Consider the following 22730-nt stretch of genomic DNA (forward strand, 5'->3'; position numbering starts at 1 on the left):
TTGTAGTGAATTCCCGACGAATTCACCTGGCGGGGGGATTTAAAGAATTCAGTATTTGGTATTTATGATATAAAAAAGAACATTTCATATATAGAAAGTAAGATTTGTATCGATAGGTCTGGGATTAATGAACTAAAAAAGAACGGTCACACAGTGGTGAAATAGAAGTTGGCCGCAAAAGAAAACGAAATTGAAACGCGTCTTATATTTTAAAGCTGAACAAATGTTACTCATATACTTATTTCTATAATCATTAAATAATATTATTAATCTAACAAATTCTGCGTTTTTATGTCTACGGAACAATACAAACACTATACTGACAAACTGAACAGTCTTCAAGCACAAACTACCCAATAGTACAAACAGATCATACTAAACACCCCAACAATCTTCTCTTTCAAAGCCACAAACCTCAACAAAATAAATAAATAGGCTACGACTAGGACACACACAACTCACAAACGCCCATTATATGAATAGTTCCCTAACAAGTATCTGCCCCTTTTGCAACACCTCAGCGATAGACATCCAACACATTTTAATAGACTGCACTGCACTTTCACATATTAGAACCATTTGCTTTTCCCACGATAACCCAATCCATCTCCTTTCGAATCCAATAGCAGCAAACTCCAACAAAATCATATACTTTCTACATAAAACCAATCTCATACATAACATTTAATTTATAACATGTACCATACACATCTCCTTTTGTTAATACTCAGTAGAGCGGTAGGCCATAGCAGCCAATGCTCATTAATTTTTAGTTAACTTTTAGTATAAACTATGAGTTATCTTTATATAAATAAATAAATAAAAATCTAGATTTCAGCATTGATTATCTTGAAAGAGTATCCAAATTGAACCCGATTGGTATACTCGTAATTCGATTATATTTACGACCTTGCCAAGTGGACGATTTCTTTGTTTAAAGGAAAACATTAATAATCATTATTTACGGTCCCTTAAAAATTGACAACGAAGTAAATAAATATATATTTTAGTAGATGATTTCTTTGTTTAAAGGAAAACATTAATAATCATTATTTACGGTCCCTTAAAAAATGACAACGAAGTAAATAAATATATATTTTAGTATATATTATGTTAGAGGACCCGGCGAACTTTGTCTCGCCCCAATTTCACGACTTCATATAGCCCCAGAGTAATAATAGAACACTGGTAATTTAAATATGTATGTTGTGAAATTTTTTGACGCGAAATCAGTGTAGAGCGATGTGATAAACAATATTTTTTGTTTTGTTATCCGGTGCAAAAATAAATAATGATGACGGCTTTCCCACACGCGAATAGGCTACGTATGACTGCCCATGTGAAAAACATTGATATTCCAGATTTATCCCGCAGACTTCCAACGATTGGCCTTGCGATTTATTGATTGTCATCGTAAATGCCAATCGAACTGGGAACTGAATCCTCTTGAATGGTAGATCTGTTGGAATAATCGGAATTCGTGGGATAAGAACTTCCTCTCCTTTAAATTTGCCCTTGCATATGGCGCGGACTTCCAACATAAGTTGCTGGGAGATTGGTCAAACAACCGATGTTGTTCGCGTGTCTTACAGTAGTGATGGCGTCACGCAAGTGAATGTACTCGTCTGACCGCAAGTTCGACTGATTAAAACGAATAAACTTGAGACGTTCCGTTTTTACTTTGACGTACATGTCGACACAGTACTGTTGAAACAATCTGCGGTATCTTAACAGATGATTGTCAACATCTAGTCGAATCATCAATTGATACGCATAAAAATTCATAGAGTTAACCTTCTTATTCGTTTCTTCTCCTAAAAATTGAATTCAAACTTAGCTGTAGAATCAAAAAGAAGTGATGACTTGTAAACAAACCTGAAGTTGGATTGACCATCTTTATGTTGAAGTGATACCCATCTTCTCCACGATAGAACATCAACGGGTATTGAAGAGCATCATATGACCGATAAGTCTCATAAACTCGCTGCACTTGGCCATTATCCCGACGCTTAAAAGCAATATCGCGTGAATCCACATTCTCGCCAACAATCACCACTGCGACTTCATTGATAGTGGAAGCATTAAATTGTCTTGCATGGCTACCAATGGGTTTTTTGTCAGCTGATAATGATTTTGTGTTCGTCCAATGCGGTTTTGAACAATCTGACCAATTCATTATGCTCATGGAGAAGATTTTGCAATTGTTCGATAATTTTACGTTTAGTTGCTGTAAAAATTGCACAGCGGTGATTTAGTTCATATTTGTTTTGTGGTGATAACAAAGCGCCCGCTCGGTAGTGAATTTGCCCTTGAATCTGGATGCAATTTCTAAAAAATGTGAGTTGTTAATTTTGATAATAAAGAGACGCCATTACCTTATAACTTGGATTTTAGCCTGATTGATGAAAAGCCTCGGCTCCAAATGACGTCATTTGAAAGCATCCGTTATATTTTTGTACAAGCTTTAGGAAACTGTTTCATTTGGGCTGAATTTCCATATAGTAGCGAATACAATGGCTCTGGTGGATGAGCCAAAATGGGCAATTTAATTTTGCTACCTGCTGTAGTATGCACACATATTGAATACGCACTGTACCCAGAGTACTTAAAGAGTGCGCACTGTAATACAATGTTGCAGTGTTTATACAAATCAAAGTCCCGGTCATAAACCATAAGTGGCCGAAATATGAACCGATCGCTAAGGCATAGCCTGCACTCAGAAAGTGCTAGTGTCGGCATATTTACATCGAACGGACTACACGCGCATACCCCCTCGCGCCTCCACTCGTGAGCGCATAGCTAAAGTATATAAGTACATTTACTTATACATAAGAATACTTATACATAACCGTCTCTCTGCCGCCGCCTGTGAGCAGCGCAGCTACGAGACCTAGCTTATATTATAACTTAAGGAATATTGTAAGATCACTAACTCTTGGAGCCTTGGAGCGGCATCACAGCTGCACCTAAAAACCAACTGTTGAACCCTGGAGCGGCACCATGGCCGCACCAAGATAAAAACCAAAAATACAAAGTTCTAATAAAATCGTTCAAATAAATTAAAACTAAAACTCCTGGACTTATCCTTGGGAGGATTTGTGGTCGGCGGAACAAACTTATTTCATGGCGACCGTTGCCAGTGAATGAGAAACCTGCAACAAGAAAAAGTGAAAAGTGAAAGTGCACTAAATAATAATGTCCTACCCTAAGCCCCAAGGGGTTAAAAAGGGTAATTTCCCCGCATTCTTGGAATGGGATGCGTTTGAGGTACTATTCGGCATCATCGACAGAGGTGTTACGGACACTGAAGACATCGCATTGGAAGTGAGAGCTTACTTTAACACACACCACGGGGGAAATTGGCAGTGCATCGCGGGAAGAAATCTCGGAACAGCAGTCGACTCTGCACACGAGGAATTTATTCATTATTTCTACGACATGGAAGTCGTGCTATACCGACCTAAAACAAGTGATAATCAACAATAGTGCGTTATGAAAAGGGCTGGCGTGAAAAATCGCATGAAGAAAAGAATAGCCCAGTTAAAGTGGCTTTTGTATACCAACGAGCCACCACCGCCGTGGGCTGCAGCGCAAAAATTACAAGCTGAATTGGACTTCCTAAAAATCGAAGTAAAGAAACCAACAACAAAAAGCACCACGACTCCTAACACCGCCGACCAACGAGTAAAAACAACATACGCAGCAAAAACAGTGCCACCACTACCTAAACAAAATCCGCAAAAATCGCAGAAGTGCCCGAATGACTGCCCCGGACCCCTATACTCGGTTACATGTGAATATACGTGCATGAACCAGAAGACCTGTGCGAAGACCAGCACCGGTACCGCCTGAGCCCATAGGCCCAGGACAACTGCAGCTGAATAATAACCTGTGCGAAGACCAGCACCGGTATCGCCTGAGCTCATAGGCCCTGGACAGCAGCAGCCGATAGCGCAAGTGTGAGGGGCAGGCCGCCTCTTACACCTTCGAGGGAGCGTCAGCGAAGCCAGACCGGCGACGACCAGCTGACGCGGACGACATTGGACTCCGGAGAAGCAGAATATACAAAACTTTGCACTGCGTTGCATATTTTTTTGCGAGTGTACTGCGATGCACCTTTTTTTTACACCCACCTTGTAAAATTGAGCGGAGTCCTATCTGCCCGATTAGCAGCGTAGCCTGTAAAGCTATGCGACCAAGTAGGCAGGAATACTGTTAAAATTTTATGCGAAGCAACGCTATAAGTAAATACTCGACAGAAGAGTTCAATAACATAAACAATATAGAATTTGAAACAAAACCCATAAAAATGACACTTGATATAAAAACAGTGGACTCCACTGCTAACGTAATCAACAAAGTAGAGTCCAGTAACATAGACTTATACTGGGTCCATATCCTATTAATAATCATTGTTGTTATCATGTGTGCCAATTTTTTCTATAAAATTTACAAATTGCACAGCAGATGCCTAAAGAAGAAATACATAAGCCGGGGAAATGACCTGGACAAAATTTGAGAAACAAAAAAGGCCACTAACAACAGTGATTAAACAAAATGTTTAATAATTAAAATTTGAATGAAATACTAAAAATAAATACAAATACCAACACAAACACCTCATACATTTCAATGGCTAAGTCAAAGGTATGGATTGGAATGCAATTTATAACGAGTTAGCAGGCATAAAAACAAATTTTGATAAATCGTACAAGTCCCTAGCTCAGAATAGACCAATCCAGAAGAACACTGTTAGGAAACACGTCGAAATATTGGTAGAGTGTTTTAACGAAGCACGTATACTAATATATGAGCATAAAGATAGGTTGACTCAAGATCATTGGACACAAGTATCTAAACTTCTGATACGCCTCCGATCGAATCTATTATTTGTTAAACAGAAATTCGGTTTGGAAATATCGGTACCAACCGTATTAACCATACCAATAGCAGTCTCCACTGCGCCTGACCCCGAATCGACAGAAACAGACGAGGAAGAGTCAGAAGAGCCACCTGAAGTAAGTCCGAAAATAGAAGAAGAAGATTTAAACAATCTCACTATTCCGGCAGTATACACTGATCTGGATTCAACGGATTCAGATACTTCAGAGAGCTCGCAAAATAACAAACTAAACAGTACAATCACCATGGCCGACGAAACGATTGCCCAAAGGGCATACATTAAAGAAATTTCGAGTGCCATACCCGAATTCAACGGCCAAAAATTACATCTGCAAAGATTTGTAACGGCCTTGAAGTTAGTTAATCTAACGAAGGGTACATTTGAACATATAGCTGTAGAAGTTATTAAGTCCAAAATTGTAGGATCTACTCTTTATAAAGTTCAAGATGAAACAACCATAAACGACATAATCAGAAAACTTCAGGATACAGTAGTCGGCGAAACATCCGACGTAATAAAGGCCAAAATGGCCAAGACTGTCCAGAAAGGCAAAACAGCCGAAAAATTTACTACCGATATTGACAATTTACGGAAGCTCCTCGAAGCTTCGTATATCGACGAAGGCCTCTCAGCCGAACACGCTGATAAATTCAGCACGAAGGAAGCCATCTCCACAATGGTCAAAAATTGTGAGCATGGCCGACTGAAGACAATACTGGAAGCTGGCAACTTCACAACAATGAATGAAGCCGTCACTAAGTACATACAATGTAGTACTGAAATGACGGGAAATGCCAATACCATATTGTATGCGCAAAGAGGTAACAACTATCGCGGTAATAATTATAGAAATAATTATCGCGGTAGAGGTAATAGCCGAGGTTACTACCGAAATAATGGCTATAACCAAAACAACCAGAATAACGGTCATAACCGCAGCTATAATAATAATAATAATAACAATAATTATTATAGAGGAAACAACCGTGGCGGAAACAACCGCAGCGGAAACAACAGCGGATCAAACCAAAATAACCGTAACAACCAGAACAATGTCCGATTGGCTCAAACCAATTCGGAAAACCAGCCAAACCCTTCAGATATCTAGAGCAAACAACTAGCTCTATCAAAACCGTCAACCTTAATCTAAGCATTTTCATAAAAATAAAAAACGAAAGCACACGCAAAAGTTATACTCTGTTACTTGATACTGGTGCAGACATATCTATATTAAAAGATAATATAGATAAATTTGAGATAATCAATGATAAAGTACAAACCGAAATATCGGGAATAGGCGAAGGAACCATATTTTCAACTGGCTTAGCCAGTGTAGAACTCACTAATGGCAAATATATCATCCCACACGACTTTTACTTAGTCGACCAAAGTTTCCCAATACCTTGCGATGGCATACTAGGTATTGACTTCATAAAACAATACAATTGCCAACTAGATTTCACACAAAGAGGCGACTCACTAATTCTTCGTCCAGATAACTTAAATTGTTCAATTGAATTGCAAATACTTCACTCTTGTGAAAGTAATGCCACAGTGCTCCCCGCACGTTCCGAAGTTGTCCGAGAAATACGAATTCCCTCAGCAGAAAATCAAATTCTGATATTAAATCAAGAAATTGAAGAAGGAATTTATATCGCAAACACGATATCCGACCACAATAATACTTTTGTCCGAATCATAAATACAACGAATGCCACAAAAATTGTAAGCTTAAACAGTATTAAATATGAAACTTTGCATAATTATGATATAATAAAAGGAAATAACGAAGGAAGAGATGAATTCGTTATGAGTAAATTAACTAAAAACTTCCCGCCTTTATTCAAATCTCAATTAAAAGATCTATGCACCAGATACACAGACATATTCGGACTTGAAACCGAATCAATAACAACAAATAACTTTTACAAACAAAAGCTTAGACTAAAGGATGACGAGCCAGTATATATCAAGAATTATCGAAGTCCGCACAGCCAAGTGCAAGAAATTCAAGACCAAGTACAAAAGCTGATAGACGACAAAATAGTCGAACCATCAGTATCCCCTTACAACAGCCCACTCTTATTAGTTCCGAAGAAGTCCCTCCCGGACTCTGACAAGAAGAAATGGCGATTAGTAATTGACTATCGTCAAATCAATAAAAAACTATTGTCAGATAAATTCCCTTTACCTAGAATTGATGATATTCTAGATCAGCTAGGTAGAGCTAAATATTTTTCATGCCTAGACTTAATGTCGGGTTTCCACCAAATCGAACTTGAAAAAAGTTCCAGGGATATAACGTCATTTTCAACGAGCAATGGCTCGTATCGCTTCACGCGATTACCGTTTGGCTTGAAAATAGCCCCAAATTCATTCCAGAGAATGAGGACTATTGCTTTCTCGGGATTAGAACCGTCACAAGCATTTCTTTATATGGATGACTTAATAGTCATAGGTTGTTCCGAAAAACACATGCTTAAGAACCTAACTGATGTTTTTGAGACATGTAGGAAACACAACCTAAAGTTACATCCTGAAAAATGTTCATTTTTCATGCATGAAGTCACATTTTTGGGACATAAATGCACTGATAAAGGAATCTTGCCTGACGACAAAAAATATGATGTTATAAAAAACTACCCAGTCCCGCATGACGCGGACAGCGCTAGACGATTCGTTGCATTTTGCAATTACTATAGGCGCTTTATAAAAAATTTTGCCGATTATTCTCGTCACATAACTAGGTTATGCAAAAAAGATGTAAAATTCGAATGGACATCGGAATGCCAGAATGCCTTCGATCATCTTAAAACGGCATTAATAAATCCAACCTTGTTACAATATCCAGATTTTTCTAAAGAATTCTGCATAATAACTGATGCAAGTAAACAAGCGTGTGGAGCGGTTTTAACTCAAAACCATAATGGACTCCAACTTCCTATTGCATACGCATCAAGATCCTTTACTAAAGGAGAGAGTAACAAGAGTACTACTGAGCAGGAATTAGCTGCTATTCATTGGGCTATAAAACATTTTCGACCATATATTTATGGCAACCATTTCACAATAAAAACAGATCATAGACCATTAACTTACTTGTTCTCAATGGTAAACCCAAGTTCAAAACTGACACGTATGAGGCTTGAATTAGAGGAATTTGATTTTACGGTAGAATACCTGAAGGGCAAGGATAACTACGTAGCTGATGCGTTATCAAGAATAACCATCAAAGATTTACAACAAATCACAGGATCTATAAATAAAGTCACTACAAGATATCAAAGTAGACAAAAATTCCGCGCGGAACATCAAGAAAAAGAATTGCCAACGCAATTTCTGAGTAAAGCTTCTAAGCCCAACGTTTACGACGTCATAAACAATGACGAAGTACGTAAAGTAGTGACCTTGCATATAAAAGATATGTTGTGTTTATTTAAACATGGCAAGAAAATTATTGCAAGATATGAAGTTAGCGATCTATATACTAATGGAGTTATCGACTTAGGTCAATTTTTCCAAAGGCTTGAAATGCAAGCCGGTATACATAGTATCAGCCAACTCAAAGTGGCACCGTGGGAAAATATCTTTGACACAATATCAATAGATAATTTCAAATTAATGGGCAATAAAATACTGAAATCATTAAGAGTAGCGCTACTCAACCCGGTGACCCTAGTATCAAAAGATACAGAGAAAGAAGCTATTTTGTCTACGCTACATGATGATCCAATACAAGGAGGTCACACTGGCATCACAAAAACCTTGGCCAAGGTCCAGAGACACTACTACTGGAAAAATATGTCCAAAGACATAAAAGAGTACATAAGGAAATGTCCAAAATGCCAAAAAGCTAAAATAACTAAGCATACAAAGACCCCTTTAACAATTACAGACACCCCAACACATGCATTTGACAGAGTGATAGTGGATACCATCGGACCACTACCAAAATCTGAAAATGGTAACGAGTATGCAGTCACATTAATATGTGATCTAACGAAATATTTAGTTGCAATACCGATTCCAAATAAAAATGCTAATACCATAGCAAAAGCTATATTTGAATCTTTTATTCTGAAGTACGGTCCAATGAAGACGTTCATTACGGACATGGGAACCGAATATAAGAATTCAATCATAGATGACTTGTGCAGATATATGAATATAAAGAATATCACATCAACAGCACATCACCACCAGACCGTTGGAACAATAGAAAGAAGTCACAGAACTTTCAATGAGTACATACGATCCTACATATCGGTTGATAAAACTGATTGGGACGTATGGCTTCAATATTTTGTCTTCTGTTTCAACACGACCCCCTCTATGGCACATACTTACTGTCCATATGAGTTAGTGTTCGGTAAAACAAGCAATTTACCGAAACATTTTAATAGCATAGATAGTGTAGAACCACTTTATAATATAGATGACTATTCTAAGGAATCTAAGTATAGGTTAGAACTAGCTTATAAAAGAGCTAGAGTAATGCTAGAATCAAATAAGAATAGGAATAAATTATTATACGACCATAGGGTTAATGATATAGATATATCAGTAGGCGACCAAGTTTTGTTAAAAAACGAAACAGGTCATAAGCTAGATGTTAAATACACCGGTCCTTACGTTGTAACGGAAATAGGTGATAGGGATAATATAGTCATAGCCAACGATAAACGTAAGACCCAAACAGTTCATAAGGATAGGTTAAAAATCTTCATTTCATAATTTGCATTTAGTATGGCCATACACATTCATAAATACATACTCATATCCACACATTAATACACTTACACAATACACAAAAAAAAAAAAAAAAAAAAAAAAAAAAAAAACAAAAACAAAACACAAAAAAAAAAAATAGCAAAAACCCATTAAAAGTGTATTAATTATAAACATTAGTATAAAATAACTTCATTATATTACGTTATTTTTCAAAAGGAGGGAGATGTAGTATGCACACATATTGAATACGCACTGTACCCAGAGTACTTAAAGAGTGCGCACTGTAATACAATGTTGCAGTGTTTATACAAATCAAAGTCCCGGTCATAAACCATAAGTGGCCGAAATATGAACCGATCGCTAAGGCATAGCCTGCACTCAGAAAGTGCTAGTGTCGGCATATTTACATCGAACGGACTACACGCGCATACCCCCTCGCGCCTCCACTCGTGAGCGCATAGCTAAAGTATATAAGTACATTTACTTATACATAAGAATACTTATACATAACCGTCTCTCTGCCGCCGCCTGTGAGCAGCGCAGCTACGAGACCTAGCTTATATTATAACTTAAGGAATATTGTAAGATCACTAACTCTTGGAGCCTTGGAGCGGCATCACAGCTGCACCTAAAAACCAACTGTTGAACCCTGGAGCGGCACCATGGCCGCACCAAGATAAAAACCAAAAATACAAAGTTCTAATAAAATCGTTCAAATAAATTAAAACTAAAACTCCTGGACTTATCCTTGGGAGGATTTGTGGTCGGCGGAACAAACTTATTTCACTGCACAGCATAAGCCAAGGGTTACCAACCGAAACTTCAGTGCATTACAATGCTGACATACGACAGACAATGAACCAATAAGAACGCAGCTAAGATCTTTGTCGGGTGTTTCAGAATTGTATGCGAATGCAGCGCGATTCAAGTTTTCATTCGCGGTTCGTCTTCCTCTATTATTTTGTCGGGCTTGAGGTGGTCTTTGTGCAGCGCGAAGCTGTGCCATTTGGGCACGTATAGATGCATTTATTTCTGTACGTTTCTCCTGCGTCCGACTATTACGGAAATTCTGATTACTTATTGCATTACGTGAACGCCGTCCAAGACTTGATCGTCAAACAGCAGGCATTACTTTCAATTGTTTGTTGTTTGTATTGTTGGTATTGATTCGTTAACTCGATTTTTTTGTTTAAATATTTTTTTACCGATTTCATTGATACACAATGCCAACGCAGCTATGATCTTTGTAAGGTGTTTCAGAATTTTACATACAACAGTGTCTACATCTGTTGAGCCGCTAGCGACTTTTTCGGAAGGTTTTCCCAAAATGTAATGTATGTAATAACCTTCTACTGGCAATTACAAACAACTGAAAAAAAATTTGAGCTAAATCGGCCCAGCCATTCTCTTGTGATGCCATTAGTAACATTTTTTGTCTCCATTTTTATATATATAGATAGTAAAATAAATTACAACAAGAAAGGAAGCTAACTTCGGCACGCCGAAGTTTGTATACCCTTGCAGATTGGTTTTCATATTTATGTCATAAATTATAATGCCGAAAACAGACACTAAACTGAGTTACATACCATTTTACCTATACTTATTATGTTTACAGTTTGACAGTTACAGTTATACATTCCCAGCTTTACATTTTCTCTACATCTGCGGATCGCTTCTATGGCTGCTATATGATATAGTTGTCCGACTTTCATAAAATGTATACCAAAATTCTATAATAATAAGTAAAGCTCATAACTCAGAGTAGATGAAAATACGTTGAAAAACAACGAAGTTATAATTTTTTCTATTACTTTCCCTTTCGTTCCTATGGCAGCTATAAGATATAGTCGTCCGATTTTCATAAATTTTTTTGAAATAATACCAGAAGCTCATGTGTCAAAGTAGATTAAAATACGTTGAAAAACAACGAAGTTATAATTTTTTTTGATTAATTTCCCGATCGTTCCTATGGCAGCTATAAGATATAGCGGTCCGATTTTCATAAAATTTTTACCAAAATTCTGGAATAAAATAAAAAGGCTATATCTCAAAAATGATGGAATAATATTGAAAAACAGCCAAGTTAAAATTTTTTTCTAAAAATTTATCGAACATTTGTATGGCAGCTATATCATATAGTCGTCCGATCCGGCCCGTTCCGACATATATAGCAGTGAGAGTATATAGAAGACTATATGCAAAGTTTCATTCAGATAGCTTTAAAACTGAGGGACTAGTTCGCGTAGAAACGGACAGACGGACAGACGGACGGACAGACGGACAGACGGACATGGCTAGATCGACTCGGCTGTTGATGCTGATCAAGAATATATATACTTTATAGGGTCGGAAACGTCTCCTTCACTACGTTGCAAACTTCTGACTGAAATTATAATACCCTGCAAGGGTATAAAAATGTATAATGAATATATAAAATTTCATCACTGAACAATATTTTTCAAAATGTATATTTTCTTACTGGATAGTCACTTGATTTGTTTCCTGTATTTTGTGCATAAATATGAGCCAGAACGTCTATAGCCTTTTCTACTTCTCCATGTTCCAGTAAAAATTTAGGACTTTCCGGAAAGGTAAACAGCCATAATCCGAGCAAAATACTAGAATGTTAAATAAAAAGGTAATGCATGCATAAATGTTCTTAAATACAGAAATTATAATAAATAAATAAAGGAAGCTAACTTCGGCACGACGAAGTTTGTATACCCTTGCAGATATTATTTCATTGTATTTTACCTATACTTATTATGTTGAGAGTTTGACAGTTACAGTTTTACATTCCCAGTTTTACATTTTCTCTACATCTACCGATAGGTTTATATGGCAGCCATATAATATAGTTGTCCGATTTTCATAAAATTTATACCAAAATTTTTAACTAATAAAATAAGCTTATATCTCAGAGAAGATAAAAATAGGTTGAAAAACAACGAAGTTATAATTCTTTTTCTATTAATTTCCCGATCGTTCCTATGGCAGCTATAAGATATAGTCGTCCGATTTTCATGAAATTTTCACCGAAGTTCTCAAATAGCATAAAATGGCCATATCTGAAAAATGGTTGATAAACAGCCAAGTTATAATATTTTAAAATTCTTAAAATTTATCGACCATTTATATGGGAGCTATATGATATAGTAGTCCGATCCGGCCCGTTCCGGCCCGTTCCGACATATAAAGCAGTGAGAGCACATAGAAGACTATATGCAAAGTTTCATTCAGATAGCTTTAAAATTGAGGGACTAGTTTGCGTAGAAACGGACAGACGGACAGACAGACGGATCAAGAATATATATACTTTATAGGGTCGGAAAGGTCTCCTTCACTGCGTTGCAAACTTCTGACTGAAATTATAATAACCTGCAAGGGTATAATAATATAATTATAATTATAATGGTAGCTTAAAAAATAAATTAAGTGAAACAAACTGTTTTATTGTTATGACACTGTCAACCAACTGCAGTTTGTAGTTGGATCATTAAAAATCTATATATTTTGGTTAAAAAATGAGAAACTTACAGGAAATATATACAACAAAAAAGGAAGTATTTCGGCACGCCGAAATTTGTATACCCTTGCAGATTGCAATTGGAGCATTAAGATTAAAAAGTAAAATAAAATAATTAGAAAACAAGAAAGGAAGCTAACTTCGGCACGCCGAAGTTTGTATACCCTTGCAGATTAGTTTCGATGTTTATATTATAGATTTAAAGCTGAAAACGCTCACAAAACAGAGTTTCATTACATTTTACCTATACTTATTGTGTTAACAGTTTGACAGTAACAGTTTTACATTCCCAGCTTTACATTTACTCTACATCTACCGATCGTTTCTATGGCAGCTATACATATGTCCGATTTTCAAAAAATGTATACCAAAATTCTGAAATAATGACAAAAGCTAATAGCTCAGAGTAGATGAAAATACGTTTAAAAACAACGAAGTTATAATTTTTTCTATTACTTTCCCTATCGTTCCTATGGCAGCTATAAGATATGATGATGCTGATCAAGAATATATATACTTTATAGGGTCGAACATATGAAAGGAAAGCCGGACGGAAAGACGGACAAGGCTAGATCGACTAGGCTGTTAATGCTGATGAAGAATATGTCTACTTTATAGTATCGGAAATGTTTCCTTCGCGGAGTTGAAACTTTTAAGCAAATTCATAATACCCTGCAAAGGTATAGAAATAAAATAACTCCGTTGTTTTTCACATATTTTAAGGAATGGCCGTTTATAAACATTTCAGAATTTCGGTTTAAATTTTATGAAAATCGAACGACGGCCGTTAACACAAACAAAGCGGATGGCTCCACAACTCGTAAGCACTCTACGTAACTGCCCATGTGAAAAACAATGACTTTCCAAATTTATCCCGCGAACACTAAGCGATTAGACTTCCGACTTGTTGATTGTCATAGCGAATAGTAATTGTCCTTGTAATGGTTTTAGTGGCTGTGGTGTGGCAAACTGATTGATTTGATGGTTTCCAATTAAAATGTTAGGAAACTAATAACTTATTGACCTGGCAAAAATCCTCCATCTGAACCCCCCTCCCCCGAGGGTGCCGGCTGGGCAATGGGCACTATATTAGCCCGGACACGGGTAATGCATTACTGCTTGCCCCGTCCGCGATAATACAGTGTCTAGCAAAGGCCATGGTTCAACTCCTTCTGCCCTAAAAAGCCTAAGGAAGTAAGCCTTTAGCCATGGGTGGAGGTGCCTGGCGGAAGGCATAAAACGCAAGTGTGTGGTACCCCTGAAAAAGAAACCATTCTGAAGGGTTTAAAGGAAGAAACCAGGGCTGGGATGTCAGCCCAAACGTCGGTGGAAGGCGTGACCGCTACCACCGGCGGGCACGGGGGGAAGCAATCCTCTCTGCGTGTCGCCCGCGGTTACACCTCTAATGTGGCCGCTCACGTGCCATAGTCGATACAGACTCGGACCTTGAGAGCGTGCAGCTTCTCCACTCACCAGGCATCAGCTCCCAGCGCAGGGACGGGCCAAAGCGGTCAAGCGAGGGAATGAAGGCCAAGGCGCTGTACAAGGCTGCCCTCCGCATCCAGGATCGGCTCCAGGAAAAAGCCGCCCTATCCCCAGAGGAGAAGGCAAAGCTTACCTAGGCTGAGGAAAAAATCGCTGAGGGGAGGCTTCACTTCGCCAAACTCCCCCACATGGGATCGACTGGCGGATTCGCCAACAAGGTGGAGGAGACGCTTGCCAACAAAAGGCAACGCTCAACCGAAAGCGCCTCTATGGACGCACCGGGGAGCAAGCGGCAACGCGGGCCTAGGGCCAAATGGCGAAAAAGCCCAAAAAAACCGCAAAAGTCAGTGAGGTGACCAAACGACACTTGATCGTGGCCCTTATTGACAGAAGCGATGAAGCCGGTAAAATGACCGCGGCGCAGTGGAAGATGGTGCATGCGCGGCTCGTTGAGTCTTTGTACGCACGGATGGAGGATGATCCCGAAGCTCCCATGCCCACCTTCGATGGCGCTCGGTGGCTTAATGGGGTCAAAATCCTAAAGTGCATGAATGGCCCGACGAGAAAGTAGCTGACGCAAGCGGTCTGCCAGTAGGAGGCGCTGTGGGAGGGAGCCAAGTTAGACGTGGTGGACCGGGAGCTAATCCCATCCACTCCAAAAGCGAAGGTACTCTTCCCCATCGCAATCCAAGCGGACCGGGCGCTGAAGCTGCTGCAGCGTCAGAACCCGGATATCCCAACCGCGGACTGGAAGGTTCTGCACGTTGCGGCCCCATCACCCAAGAGGGGGGGGCAAAGTGCAGACCTCCAGATAAACAAGGAGGCAGATGACATCCTTTATCCCAGATACGGGAAGATGACGTGGGGCATGGGTAGCGCCTCAAAAAGCGTTACCCCGGGGATAAGGATGCTCACACCCTGAAGGCAGATGTGGTGGAGAAGGACCTAGGTCTGGAAACCATCGTGGATGCCGACAGGGAAATGACGCTGGATGAGTCCGACGAAGGAGAGGACGGTGACCTGACCGTAGTAGTCAACCCGTCGTATGGAGGTGAGGCCAGTACCCATGACACTCAGGGTGCTGCACTTCAACCTCCATAAGAGCAAGGTCGCGTCGGCGGAACTCCTCATAGCCATGGAGCAAGGATCCGCCGACATAGCTTTGGTCCAGGAGCCATGGATCGCCTCAGGCAATGCCATCGCCGGACTGATGTCCGCAAATTACAATTTGCTCCATCCACCAACAGTAAGCAGGAATAGAACCGTACGGAAGGGTCTACACGCTAACCTTACATTACAGCTCTGATGAGTTGACCGTGGTAATGCTAGAGAGCGGGGAAAAGCGCCTATTGGTAGCTTCCTGCTACATGGCACACGACAGGACGGCCCCACCAGAAGAACTCATGAGCTTGGTAGAAGCCAAAACAATCAGTCTTCAGGAACCCCCGGAATACTAACTGGGGAAAGTTCAAGGAGACTATTGCGGCACAGCTAGCGATCTCTCCGGGCATAGTAGAATCCGCGGAAGACATAGAAAAGTCCCTAGAGACCCTCTTCAAAGAACTGCTGCATGCGTACCACGCATCATGCCCTATATCGGACACGAGAAAGAGGACCAGAATAAGGACCTTTCACTCCGACGCAACAAACTCAAAGAATTCTTCAAAATCGCCAAGCATGCGAATAATGATATCATCAATGAGGAATACAAAGTCCTACTTAGGGACGACAAGAAAGAAATACGCAAGGCGCAAGGAAACTCATGGAGAAACTTCTGCTCCAATATAGAGACTGCCCCGGAAACTGCTAGACTCCGGAAGCTGCTATCGAAGCAGCCAACCATACAGAGTCAGCTCAAACGCGACGACAGACAGTGGACTGAGGGCAGCGAAGAGGCCTTAACAGCACTAATGCATGCGCAAATCCCCTCCTATGGAATCTGGTGGTAGACGACCTATGTGAGATATGTGAGTGGGCGGAGAAGGTAGGACTCAATATCAATGCGGATAAGACGGACCTAATTCTCTTCCCCAAGAGATACAAGGTGCCGCAACGGATCCCCTCGAAAATTAACAAAACCAGGCTGACCCCGAAAACACAAGTCAAATACCTCGGCATTGTACTTGACAGCAAGCTGACGTGGAAGGCCAATGTAGTAGAGAGGGTAAAAAAGGCCACCATAGCGTTATATGCATTCAAGAAGATGCTTAGCAGCACATGGGGCCTCTCACCCGCTCTAATGCATTGGGTCTACCTACATATCGGTAGTGCGTCCGACTCTGCTGTATGGAGTCTTAGTGTGGTGGCAAGCCATGGAGAAGAAAACGTATAATAAGCTTATGGAGAGAACCTAGCGGCAGGCACTGCTCTGCATATCAGGGGCGCTGAGGTCAACCCTCCCAAAGCACTCGAAATCATAATCGGAATATATTCCCTAGATATCCAAGCGCAATTGACAGCAGGAAAGGCGGCACAACGTATGGTTGCATCAGGAAACTGGTCGCTACAAGGATTCGGGCACAGTATAATTGGTCGAGACATGAGCAGTACATCTGACTGCATGATACCCAGAACGTGCCCGGATGTAAACACAACAGTATTCATGGGACCAAATGACTGGAAGTCAGGTCAGGACCATGCTCAATACCTCAATATATACACCGACGGCTCCAAGATGGAAGGAGGAGTTGGAGAGGGCATATACTGTTCAGACTCTGAAATGAGGCTGAATATACGGCGATTCGCCATCAGGAAAGCAGCAGAGCTTGCGCAGAGCATAAACCGTCCACATGAGGCGGTCAATTTGTTCGTAGACAGTCAAGCGGCGATAAGATCCATGCAATCATCAGCGGCCAGTTCAAAAAATGTACTAGCAAGCAGGGAGTCACTAGATAGCCTAAGCACGACTAAGTCAGTGAGGATCTACTGGGCATAGACGGTAACGAGACCGCGGACGAACTTGCGAAGGATGGCGTCGGACTGGCGAGTGAAGGAGCAGAAAACGTCCCTATCTCCCTAAGAACGCTCCAAAGCGATCTAGAGAGACGGGCTGACGCAAGCGCAAAAAGCAGGTGGAGGAGTAATTCCGCAACATGCAGAATATCAAATAACATGTGTAAAGAGCACAACGAGAAACTCACCCACTACGTGGTGCATCTTCCGCGGAAGGACTGCAGAATGTTAGTGGGTATTCTAACAGGTCACTGCCTGTCTGCTGCACATGCAGTCAAGCTGGGTATTACCGACAACGCCAAATGCCGGAAATGTGATGAATCCGAGGCAACCGAAACCTTGGAGCATCTGATTTGCAAATGTCCGGCCCTAACGAGGGCAAGAATGAGATACCTAGGCTCTCCAGTTCTGGCATCGCTAGAAGATGCCTCCAGGAGAAAGCCAGGCGAACTCCTTGCCTTTTCGAAAAATACCTTGATATTCAAGGATCTCGAAACCCATCCAGGAGTTTCCCCGGATAGCTATGGGCCATATTGGCCTATGTGTGGCCCCTCGAGGGCCGTCCGGACTAACCTAACCTAACCTAAATATGAAAAAAATGTTATTATTTAATGAAGAGTTTCACCACTGTTCGCATAATGCTTTAGAGATATCGTGTGGTTTTGTATAGGTTTGAGATGGGTTGCAGGGGTTGGCAAAACAGTGGTTTTGAGGCCACAGAATCGATTGATTTTTTTCCATAATATTTATATTGGGGTTTTTGAATTTATGTCGGAGGTAAATTCAAATAAAGCTTTGCGTGTTTTTATTTTTATTTCTCGTTTAAGTTTGGCATTCCCTCTTTTATAGGTATTAATATTTGCTGTTTTTATATTTTGGCACATGGTTTGCCAATAATTTTTTTTTTTTTTTTTTTTTTTAATTGTTTTAAGGTCACCAAGGGACCTGCTTGGATGTGTTTGGGTGCTATTGCGAAATGGATAGGGGCGCGCTGTGTCGTATTATAGAGCAGAGGTTGGCTGCTTCTTTGTTTATTTGTAAGCTTTGTGGTCTGTTGTCGGAGAATTGTTTGACTAATAATTGGTATAGAGGCCAATCAGCTTTGTCTATATTAAAGCCTAGTACTCTGACTACGAAAATCTGCTGTAACACGTATTATAGCGGAATCGCTGTTAATTTGGCTCGGTAACCAGTGTGACCAAAAAAATTTGGAAAAGCCATGTGTTCGGCTGGGGGGAAACTTCTCGATTCCGTAGGATAAGCACACAGTAATAAACACTCCCGCGCCGCAGTCGTAAAACACCAAAGAAAAATCACCACCAAGGAATAGAATAGTAGGCCGGGGGGGGGAGTGGTTACTTTCAATATAAATATAATAATGGACTTGGTCCGCTTTATTCGACTTCAAGAATGTGATAAATATACAAGCGGGAGTGGGAGATCAAACAACTATGAGACCGGGAGCGGCCGCTCAGCGATGCGACGATCGGCCAGAGCCGAAGCATCCGCTAGAAGAGCGAGACCGCAAACTGAGAGCGAGAGCGCGAGCAGAGGAGCTTTGAAGCGCTTCGAAGCCGCGGGGGGGGGGGGGGGGGGAACATAAGCTCCTGATCCGCTTGGATGCAACAAAGTGTGATGCCGACCGTGACAAGTAAGACAGTTGTGGGCGTTTGTGCAATTACGGAGTGGATGACCGCTTGCAAAGCAATTTAAGCACAACTGCTTTTTCTGGATATAAGATGATCGATCGACTATCGTCATCTGAAGGAAGCGTGGACACAAACGCACTGGATGGTTCTCTGCAGAACACAAATCGCATATCTTGGACGTATGAAGAATCCTCGTACTAAAGGATTGTAGTACTCGTTGCGATGGGTTGGAGATTGTCGGTGTAGATGAACGAAAGCGTGTCACAGTAGGCTGGATAGAATCTATGGCTTCCAGAGTTCTATAGCGCTCTGTTAGGAATGAATCAAGTTCCGGCCACGTAGGAATTTCGGTTTTTTGTTCGATGGATTGCTCCCATAATGAAAGCGTCAGCTTTGGAAGTTTTGTGGAGCACAAATAAACAAGGAGGCAATCCCAATTCTCAGTAGAAAGGCCGGAAATTCTCAGCAATGTTAGACAATTTTGGATTGTATTTTGCAGCTCCTTCAAGGCTGCCGAGGATTCGCGTTCACTGGACTCCATGTTTAATAATTTCTTAAGTTGATTGTTTACAAACGCGCGTTTATTTTCGAAACGATCGTGAAGCGCTGACCACGCGGATTGAAACCCATCATTAGTTCGTAACGATGGCGTGAGCTTCGCCGCTAGTTTTGGCGTTTAAGTGGAAAAGCTTTTCCACTGGAGTTAAGTTGGAATTGTTCACGTACATGGCCGTAAACAGATCACGAAATGTGGGCCAGCGCAGATAATCTCCGTCGAAGATTCCTATATTGCATGGCGGAAGATCGCAGCCCCTCGAGAATGTCTCTGGTGGCGGAGCTGCTCTTGCCTGTGAATTGGAGACGGACACACGGTCAATGTCTTCGCTCAGCTTGGAAGCACACCTTTCGTACACCGCATAATAGTGTTCGTATTTATTTTGAAATCTTCCGCTACTTCCCTCGTGAAGAGCTGCTCTGGAAACGGTCTCATACTCCCGTTCAACCTTTTCCCATAAGGACTGGATCTGATCTAAACGGATCTTTAATGTGAATGAATTGGGCTTGGAAGTGGATGCCGCAAAAATCTGGCTCTCAAATTGGCTGAGACGGTTGCTAGTTGCTATAAACTCAAGCATAGCAACATCAAGAGGGCCGTTAGCTCTGGATCTCTCCCTCTTCTGACTCACGTCTTGGGGAATTGTCTCTTGTCCTTCTGACATTTTTGGATTCCTTTGAGACTCGGCAGGAGTGACCGACTAACTAGGTGAATGAAGCTGCTGGATTGAGCAGATTTCCCAAAATAAGATGGATTGCAAGAATATGCCGTAGCATTCGAATGGTAGAATTATTTGCTCCCAGTACCGTCAACTAAATCGAAGGAGTAGCAATGTGAGACGGTAAAATCGAAACAAATATGGATTGCAAGAATATGCCGTAGAATTTGGTTGGTAGATGGTAGATGGTGGTATTAATCAATCTCAGAATTGCAAGTAAATAAACTGGAAAAAATTTACTTGAAGTAGAAGCGACGAGAATTGAAAATATATGTAGTGGAACCAATATTAATTGGAGCAGATGCGACGAGAATCGAAATTTATTTGACCAAATAAATAATTGCTGAACGGAAATGCAGAGGTTTTTTATTATTTTCGCATTTAAAAATAAACCAATAAATGCAAAAACAAGAAAGGAAGCTAACTTCGGCACGCCGAAGTTCGTATACCCTTGCAGATTGGTTTTGATGTTTATATTAATGAGTGATGAATACACTCACAAAACAGAGTTTCATTACAGTTTACCTATACCTATTATGTTTACAGTTTGACAGCTTCCCAGCTTTACATATTTGATACAATTACCGATCGCTTCTATGGCAGCTATATGATATATTTGTCCGATTTTTATGAAATTTATACCAAAATTCTAGAACAATAAAAAAAGCTTATATCTCAGAGTAGATAAAATACGTTGAAAAACAAGAAAGGAAGCTAACTTCGGCACGCCGAAGTTTGTATACCCTTGCAGATTGGTTTTGATGTTTATTTTATAGATTTAAATGCTGAAAATACTCACAAAACAGAGTTTCATTACATTTTACCTATACTTATAATGTTTACAGTTTGACAGTTACAGTTTTACATTCCCAGCTTTATATATTTTATACATTTACTGATCGCTTCTATGGCAGCTATATGATATAGTTGTCCGATTTTCATGAAATTTATACCAAAATTCTAGAATAATAAAAAAAATTTATATCTCAGAGTAAATAAAAATGCGTTGAAAAAAAACGAAGCTATAATTTTATTTCTATTAATTTCCCGATCGTTCCTATGGCAGCTATATCATATAGTCGTACGATTTTCATAAAATTTTTACCAAAATTGTAGAATAATATAAAATGGCTATATCTCAAAAATGATGCAAAAATATTGAAAAACAGCCAAGTTATAATTTTTTTTCGAAAAATATATCGAACATTTGTATGGCAGCTATATGATATAGTCGTCCGATCCGGCCCGTTCCAACAGTGAGAGCATATAGAAGACTATATGCAAAGTTTCATTCAGATAGCTTTAAAACTGAGGGACTAGTTTGCGTAGAAACGGACAGACGGACAGACAGACAGACGGACAGACGCACAGACAGACAGACGGACAGACGGACATGGCTATATCGACTCGGCTGTTGATGCTGATCAAGAATATATATACTTTATAGGGTCGGAAACGTCTCCTTCACTGCGTTGCAAACTTCTGACTGAAATTATAATACCCTGCAAGGGTATAACAACGAAGCTATAATTTTTTTCCTTCCCGATCGTTCCTATGGCAGCTATATTATATAGTCGTCCGATTTTCATAAAATTTTTACCAAAATTCAAAAATAATATAGAATGGCCATATCTAAAAAATGGTGCAAAAATATTGAAAAACAGCAAAGTTATAAATTTTTTTCTAAAAATTTATCGAACATTTGTATGGCAGCTATATGATATAGTCGTCCGATCCGGCCCGTTCCGACATATATAGCAGTGAGAGTATATAGAAGACTATATGCAAAGTTTCATTCAGATAGCTTTAAAACTGAGGGACTAGTTTGCGTAGAAACGGACAGGTGGACAGACGGACAGACGGACATGGCTAGATCGACTCGGCTGTTGATGCTGATCAAGAATATATATACTTTATAGGGTCGGAAACGTCTCCTTCACTGCGTTGCAAACTTCTGACTGAAATTATAATACCCTGCAAGGGTATAAATATATATAGATGGAGTACCCTTGACAATTGCGGATATTTAATCGAGTGCAAAGCTTTAAAAGTATTTATGATTAATTGATTGATTAATTATTAATTAATAAAAATATTAATTATAAAGAAAAAATAATTGTATCGGAGTGGTGGGATTGGAACACCTGACACCTTTTGTTTGGGAACGAGACACCCTGTATTGGGTTTCGCGCTCTTTGTTTTGATCG

The 22730-nt window shown here is 40.1% G+C and overlaps 1 long non-coding RNA gene across 2 annotated transcripts in view; it reads right to left on the minus strand.

Annotated features, from left to right (window-relative positions):
* LOC138928930 (uncharacterized) overlaps positions 1-22730 on the minus strand; it is a 1213248-nt gene that overhangs the window by 463582 nt on the left and 726936 nt on the right. For both annotated transcript variants that reach the window (XR_011445338.1, XR_011445337.1), the window contains exon 4: positions 12117-12255. This is a non-coding gene — a long non-coding RNA (uncharacterized lncRNA). The remainder of the gene's footprint in view (positions 1-12116; positions 12256-22730) is intronic.

The sequence above is a fragment of the Drosophila kikkawai genome, chromosome 3R (assembly GCF_030179895.1).
Source record: "Drosophila kikkawai strain 14028-0561.14 chromosome 3R, DkikHiC1v2, whole genome shotgun sequence".
In the NCBI taxonomy this organism is placed as follows: Eukaryota; Metazoa; Arthropoda; class Insecta; order Diptera; family Drosophilidae; genus Drosophila; species Drosophila kikkawai.